The following is a 7,750-nucleotide window of genomic DNA, read 5'->3' as shown; positions in this document are numbered from 1 at the left end:
TTTTCCTTTATATCTGATTTTCTAACAGTCCAGTTACAATGTTTCTAGATCTGGTTCTATTTTTAGGCTTTTTTATAGTTAATGAGGACTGCAGAAAGTGCAGATATCTGCTTTCTCTTTGGTCCTATAATCCCCAAATCCATGAGATTATAATTTAGGGTTTTTTCGGTTTTGGTAGGCAATTGGGGTTCATTGACTTGCCCAGGGTTTTGCAGTCAATAAGTGTCAAATGTGAGAATTCAGATTTGAATTTAGGTCTTCCTGACTTCAGGGCTGGTGCTTCATCCATTCCACCATCTAGCTGGTCCCCATGATAATAATTTTTAATTTTTCAAAAATTATTGTATTCCATTCCCATTGTCTTACAATACCTGTAGAAGGTATTAATATTTGGGCCTTTGTTTTCTTGTGAAGCGTTGGGTCATTCAAAAGCTTTTCAACTTACCAAAGCAAGCCAGCCCATTCACCTCTTTCTTCTCAGTTCTGGGCCTAACTTTAGGTATGTGCAAGGTATATTTACTTACTGATGGGCAAGCTCTATAGGTTTTTTCATAAAGATTCATGATGTGATATGAGCAATAACATGCTTCATCTACTTAGCCTTACCTATGTGGATAGTCAGGATGAACTCTTTTGAGTGATAGTAGAATTCTTCTAGGGCATTCTGCAATGTTCCAGGGTTTGATACAATTGGTAAAATGATAACCACCAATAAGAACATATGGAGAATATCTCCATCCACAAGGAATCCCTCTTCAATTAGGGCTCAAGGCTGAATCTTCTCCATCTGAATCTTCTGGGATAACCTTCAAGAATCCAGAGTCATCTTCATACCACAATGTAAGATCAGAGTAGGAAACTACCAAGTTATCTTTTTTTTATGTAAAAATCTTGTTATGAGAAGAGAAAGATATCTGATATGACAGAACGAATACTGGGTCTGGTGTTGGAAGAAGAAGAGAAACAAATATTTTTAAGGGCTTATTCTCTGCCAGGCACTGTACCAAGCACTTTAAAAATATTTTTCTCATTTGCTCATCATGACAAATCTATAATAATGCTATAAAACATTTTTAATTTTACGGATGAGGAAAGTGAGGCAAATAGGGGTAAATGTCTGGCCCAGAATCACACAGCGAGGAAGGGTCTGAGGTCAGATTTGAACTCAGAAATGTGAGTCTTCCTGATGTTAGGCATACCATTCTACCACCTGGCTTAGGAAAAATCACTTAACCTCCCTAAAGTTCAGTTTCCTCATCTTTAAATGAGAATGTTTGAGATTGTATTCTCTGAGGTCATTTCCAGTTCTCCATTTATTACAATGGAACAGTATAGCAAATAGTTTTATAGAGATAATGGGAAATATCCGAGAAAGAGTAGGAAAACTTGGCTTCTGAGACTAATTGTATCATTATTTAGGCCTCAATTTCCTTATTGATTAATAAAGAGATGATGGACTAGATGATCTCCAAGATCCTTTCTATCTACAACATTTTAAGTATATCTTCCTTTCTACTTTTTCCATTAAATAATTCCAGTTGCTGTGGGATCCTATTCTGACTATAGTCTCTTCTTTATTTAATTTCCTCTTTAAAAAACCCAAACCCTCCAATTTTCACTTTTTTTCCCTGCTACCTCCTAAGTGGCCTTAAGTGCCTTTGAATTTATTTGTTTGTTACATTTTTAAAATCTAGCCTATGCCCTTCATATGAACCATGTCTGGGCAGGAGTACAAAAAAAGAAAACATTAATTAAAATGCATAAAGCCTATTAAAGTGGTTTCTAGAAACCTGGATGCTGAAAACTTCCTATTCAGATTTTCTTGGAAAAGAAAATACTTTACCTTTACGTGCCCTTTGCATTCTGGTAGTATATTTACCAGATCAACCCAGTGGAAAGTTTTTCAGTAAATTCAATGTTGAAGCCTGTTTTGCTCCCTTCCCAGTTCCTGGAATTATGGGCTCTAATCTCAACTCATTTTCATCTATGATTTCTATGGCTGTGTCTGTGTGTGAGTAAAAAGTAGTCCTGATGTTTGGTTATTTTTCATTTGTGTTCATATAAATGTCTGAACTATTCTAACTAAGGAAGCAGTTAAATGAGTTAATTGGTGACTTCCTATTTGGCTGCTCTCAATGGCAACTGCTGATGAAAAACTGACACAATCTTCAGGGAGAGATGATGATCTGATGTCATCTTAGACAAGATCTCCAAAGGTATGTAGTAATATGTATGTAGATAAGCATATATGTATGTGTGTTTTTACACATATGTTTGTTTATTCACTTGTTCATTCAACAAGTATTTATTAAATGCTGAATAACTACTTTGTGCTCAGGGACTGGAGAGAATCCCAAAGAAATATCAGAAGACAATGTGGTAAAAAGGGCTCTGGATATTCAAAGGAGCTGGGTTCAAGTCTGGATTCTAATTACAGTAATAGCCATGTGACTTCAGGCAATTAACTTTACCTCTCTAAGTTCCTGTCTACTTATCTGTAAAATAGGGCATTATTAATGTTTTCACTTTTTAATTCACAAGGTTGATACAAGGGTAAAATGTGATGATATCTATGTATATGATATCATTTATGTAGTCTATGCATATGAATACATAAATACATACATACATACCTACACACATTAAGTGCATTTTCATCAGCATGGTCCCTACCCTCTCAGGGGTCCTTAAACTTTTTAAATAGGGGGCCAGTTCACTGTCCCTCAGACTGTTGGAGGGCCGGACTATAGTAAAAACAAAAACTTTGTTTGGTGGGCCTTTAAATAAAGAAACTTCATAGCCCTGGGTGAGGGGGGATAAACATCCTCAGCTGCTGCATCTGGTCCGTAGACCGTAGTTTGAGGACCCCTGCGAGATATTCCAGGGCAAATTGGAGCAAGGAGAGAGAACTGAAAAGTAAAACACAGGACTTGAGTTTGAATGTTGCTTCTACAGTAATCCATGTGATTTTGAGCACGTTATTTAATCTCTTGTCTGATCCGTGAGTTTCCTCACAGGTTTTGTCCTCATGGTTTGGCTGAGGAGGAGGCAAGTGGAGTGGACCCTTTGGTTTGGGCTGGGAAGCTCTCCTCTCTGGGGAGATGACTTTCTGTCTAGCCACTTCCTTGTAGGGGAGTGGTTTCCTTTCAGACCTGGCCAAGGGTAAAGGTGGAATCGTAATGAGAGCCAGCCAATTAGGCTCTGGCAGTGTTAACTGATACACAAAGGAAGCAAACCTGATAAAAATATTCCCTTTGCACTGAGTTTGTGCTCTTTACCAGAAATCATGTTCTGTAGCTGCTAACTTGAAATTTATATAAATAAGCGCTGAGTACTTTTAGATCACCTGCTTTCAGGGTCTTCCCCATTCAGTTCCTTTACACTCATTCAAGCATTGGTACAAATATTTGAATTATTAACAATGGTTTTTAATAGCATAGAAATTAAAGAGAATTTAGATGAAAGACATTTATATAAGGATTCATAGCTTAGCAAGCTGCTGACAGACAGAATGCTTAATTTTCTTCTTAGGCACTATGGAAAAGGGAAATTGAGAGTGGAAACAGCAGCTTTGTGCTGTTGTCTGTAGTGGTCTCCTCATCACCTGTGTATTATTGCCTACCCTGTAACCTGACCTGATTCTATTCACATACACTCAGAATCCCTCTCTAGGCTTCTGCTTTTCACTTTGTTCTCATCTCAAGGTCAAAAGATGAGTTGTGCTTTGTTCCTCTGCACATGATTGCTGGGTGCCACCGTATCTTAAAGCTATCTTTTCCTGAATCACCTGTATGGTCCAAAGTCTAATTCCTTCTTCTGGGGATTTTTGGGGGAGACTTCCCCAAACCACCTCTTATTCATGACTCTTGCCATTTTTGGAAGGGGAAGTTACGTGTAAAATGAAGGGGTTGTATAAGATGATTGTTTCCTTCCAAACTTCCAAATGAAGATCTATGATTTTATGACAGGGAGACAGAAAGTCACACTGTCTTGAGTGGTTAAGGTTAGAAATGGACTTCGAGTATAACCTTTGTGCCTTCAAAAAGTAAGCCTTAAAATGACTAAATGAGGCATCGAGGTTGCAGTTTTGTCAAACACATAGGAATCTTAGATGAAGGGCATTGTATGAGTAGAAAATATAATGCATAAAGTGGAATACTAGGTCTCTGACACTTCCTAGCTGGGTGACCCTGGGCAAGTCACTTAAACCTGTTTGCCTCAGTTTCCTCATCCAAAAAATAAGCTGGAGAAGGAAATAGCAAGCCACTCCAGTGCCTTTGCTAAGAAAACCCCAAAAGGGGTTTAGACATGACTAAAATACTGAACATCATCAATAATGATTGCTTTTCACTTGGAAAAAAGCCGAAATAGATACTTAATGTTGTCTGTCACAATTTTTCTCTCATCTCAAAGGTTAACACTGTTGCTGCTGCTGCTGCCAGCTTTCCATAATCTCTGAGAGCAGATGTAAGTCAAGGACATCCTCTTATTCTTGATAGGGACCAGGTCAATCCTGAACCGTTCAGGGCCACTGCTTCCTACAATCTGCCCCCTAAATATGGAGGTGGCTACCACTTGCTAACAGTGACACGGAGGAATCAAGCAACTTGGCTTCCAGGAACAGGCTCTTTACATCTCAGTCGCATGCCAAGCTTTTTCAGCTCTGCCTGGCATTCAGCTGTGATTTGTGGTCTAGGTAATAAGGCAGAACCTGTGAGGAGAGAGAGCCTGGTTAGCCCACCTGTCTCCTGTATCTGAGGTGAAGGACTGGAAGTTGATAGGAGCCATGAACACCAAAGTGAGAGTGTTATTCTTCTAAAGTAAAGGGATTGGAATAAGATGAGATACATCCATAGTTGAATCTAATATATATTCTCTTCTTTCTATCTCTATTTCTGTCTCTGTCTCTCACTCATTCAAACTTATTTTTTCTTCCTAGGAACTACGAAAAGAGACAATGAAGGCAAGAACAACTTTATGCCATGGGCTGTCAGGAGCTCTTCACCAGGAGCCCAACAACTCTGCTGAGGATTGTCAATCACCCCATGTCTTGTTGTGGTTCTGCTCAACCACACAGTTTCTCAGCCCTGCAGGTCAGGATATGTTTTTCCCCCCTAAGAGATCTAGTGTTTAATACATATTTCTTGAGAGATAGAACACTATATTGGATTGGGCAATGGACAGAGGAACTGGGTTTGAATCTTAACTTAAGACTTACTTGCTTGAGGAAGATAGTTGGTCCCTTTGGGATTCAGTTTCCTTATTGAAAAATGAAAATAATAGCAACTACCTCTAGTGGCTGTTTTAAGGCTCAAATGAGATCACACACACACACACACACACACACACACACACATAGAATGTGAAAATATGTAATGTATATTACACATATATATGTAAACACTTTGCAAACCTTGTAATGCTATTTGTATGAGAGAAAATTACTATTATTCTTAGCTGCTAGAAGCATTTGGATTCTGAAAAAAATCACTATTGCCATTAATTATATAATCCCTAAAGTCCTTATGGTTTTATCTTTGTTCTAAATCAGGGACTCTTAACTATGGATTTATTTTTTATAAAATATTTTAATAATTATATTTCAATATAATTGGTTTCCTTTGTAATCTTATGTAGTTTGTTATTATTATTAAATTATATATATTATTATTATTAAAAATCCATAGGTTTAACCCAGCCTATGAAAGGCATTTTTGTCACCCAAAAGACTGAGAATTCCTGTTACATGTCAAAGGCATTGAATAGCAATGGAAACAGAACATGTTTGGCTTGGGATGTTGAGCACAAGCCTAGCTGACCTTAGGTCTGCTTAGCCTGATCTCTCCAGTTGAAATGATGTCAATGGCTGGGGAATGCAGATCCTCCAATAGCCTGCTGATTAGGAGAAAACTAAAGCCAAACACTGAAAACAGCACAGTAGAAGAGGATTTTAAAATATGTATTGGGTCAAATAGAATTGTTCCACTGAATGTACACAACAAATCCCTCAGGTCCCAAGCAGAGGCTGCCAACAGCTGCTTCTATTTAAAGTTTCAACTTTATCTCTCCCTCTCTATTGGCATTGGTGGAAGGGAATGCCGCACTGGTTCATTTGCAAAGTTTCTTTTTCCCAGCAAGGAGGAAAAAACATAAGGAGAATCTTTTTTATTCACTCCCTATGCCCTCAACCCTACAGAAGGGCCAACCCACACAGCCCCTGAGCCCTACTGCTTACTTCAGCTGCCAGGAACTCTGATTCTGGTAAACACTCAAAGAACTTTAGAGTTAGAAGGGAGCTTGGGGGTTCTCATTTAATCCCTCATTTTTACAGATAAGTTGAAGTGTTGAGCTTGGGGGTCTCTCATTCGATCCCCTCATTTTACAGATAAGTTGAAGTGTTGAGCTTGGGGGTCTCTCATTCGATCCCCTCATTTTTACAGATATGTTGAAGTGTTTTGCCAAAGGTCACTGTAAATAGCTCAGCTGGGGCTCCAATGCTGGGCCCTCCTGATCCCTGTCTGGGGCTGGTTCTACTGAATCATACTCCTTCTCCTTTTCTAAAACCTTTCACAGCTTAGCTCTTAGAAAGCAACATAGATTACATTATTGAAATGTTATATTTTTAATGAACTTCATAAGTAGTATATGCAATAATTAAATACTATATATTATAGTTTACATATTATATACTATATATATGCTACAATTATTCTGCCTTAATATATAGAACTCAGTTTCTATAACACAAAATTGGCAATGATTTTGACTGTTTTTTTTTTATTGGAGTATTTTGAAGACATGCTTCATTCATTTTTTTATTTGTTCAGTAAATATTTACCAAGCACCTGCTATTAGGAAGGCAAGGGCTACAAAGATAAGCAAGACATTTAGAAGTGAAAGGGAGATTTAAGATCATCTAGTTCAATCTTATCTTTTTATAAATAGGTGGAATCACTTGCCAAAGATCATACAAATCATCAACAGCAGAACTGTGGCTCAAATCCTGGATGTCTCAGAGATGTTTCAAGGTTAACACTTCTAAAACTGAGGTCATTATCTTTTCCCCCAAATAATCCCCTTTTTCCAAACTTGCTTCTTTCTACTGAAGGTACCACCATCCTTCTAGTCTCCCAGGTTCATTAACTTGGCATTAGTCTCCATTCCTCACATTCCCCCTGCTCACATTAACCAGAATGTCAAACGTTTTTGTTTCTCCCTCTACAATATGGCTCACATGTGATCCCATCTCTTAATTCACACATCTTTTGCCTTTGCTCAGGCTATAATCACCTCTAACCTAATATCACCTTGGAATTGGAGTTGAGAGATTGAAGAGAGGGGGAAAGGGAAGAATGTAGGATAGTGGAAAGAATACTGGATGTAGATTGAGCTTGAGATCCCATGCAATCTCCCCAATGCCTGTGCATCTTTGGACAAATCATTTTGTCTCTTTGTCTTCAGTTTACTCATCTGTAAAATGAATAAAATGAGGAAGTTGGACTAGATCAGGGCTTCTTAAGCTTTTTCAGGACTGCTTATCACCTGAGAAATTTTTAACATAACTCCAAGTAGATACATATATAAAATAGGTATACAAATCAAACATTTACTGATAATAAGTCATAATTTTGTGACCCCATTTTCAATTATGCAACCTCATATGGGATCATGACCCACAATTAGGAAGCAGGTGATTTTTCCTTTCCTCTTTTAACCTTAAATCCATAGATTAAAAAAAAATCTATGTATC

At 37.9% G+C, this 7,750-nt stretch overlaps 1 long non-coding RNA gene across 1 annotated transcript; it reads left to right on the top strand.

Moving 5' to 3' along the window:
- The first annotated feature begins 1,954 nt into the window (after positions 1–1,954).
- Positions 1,955–7,500, top strand: LOC116421282. The gene is made up of 3 exons (XR_004231589.1): positions 1,955–2,216; positions 4,940–5,093; positions 6,946–7,500. It is a non-coding gene; the product is annotated as an uncharacterized LOC116421282 (long non-coding RNA).
- The last annotated feature ends 250 nt before the right edge of the window (positions 7,501–7,750 follow it).

Source organism: Sarcophilus harrisii, chromosome 1, assembly GCF_902635505.1.
Source record: "Sarcophilus harrisii chromosome 1, mSarHar1.11, whole genome shotgun sequence".
In the NCBI taxonomy this organism is placed as follows: Eukaryota; Metazoa; Chordata; class Mammalia; order Dasyuromorphia; family Dasyuridae; genus Sarcophilus; species Sarcophilus harrisii.
The sequence above is the reverse complement of the archived record's forward strand: the minus strand, read 5'-3'. Positions and strand labels throughout refer to the sequence as shown.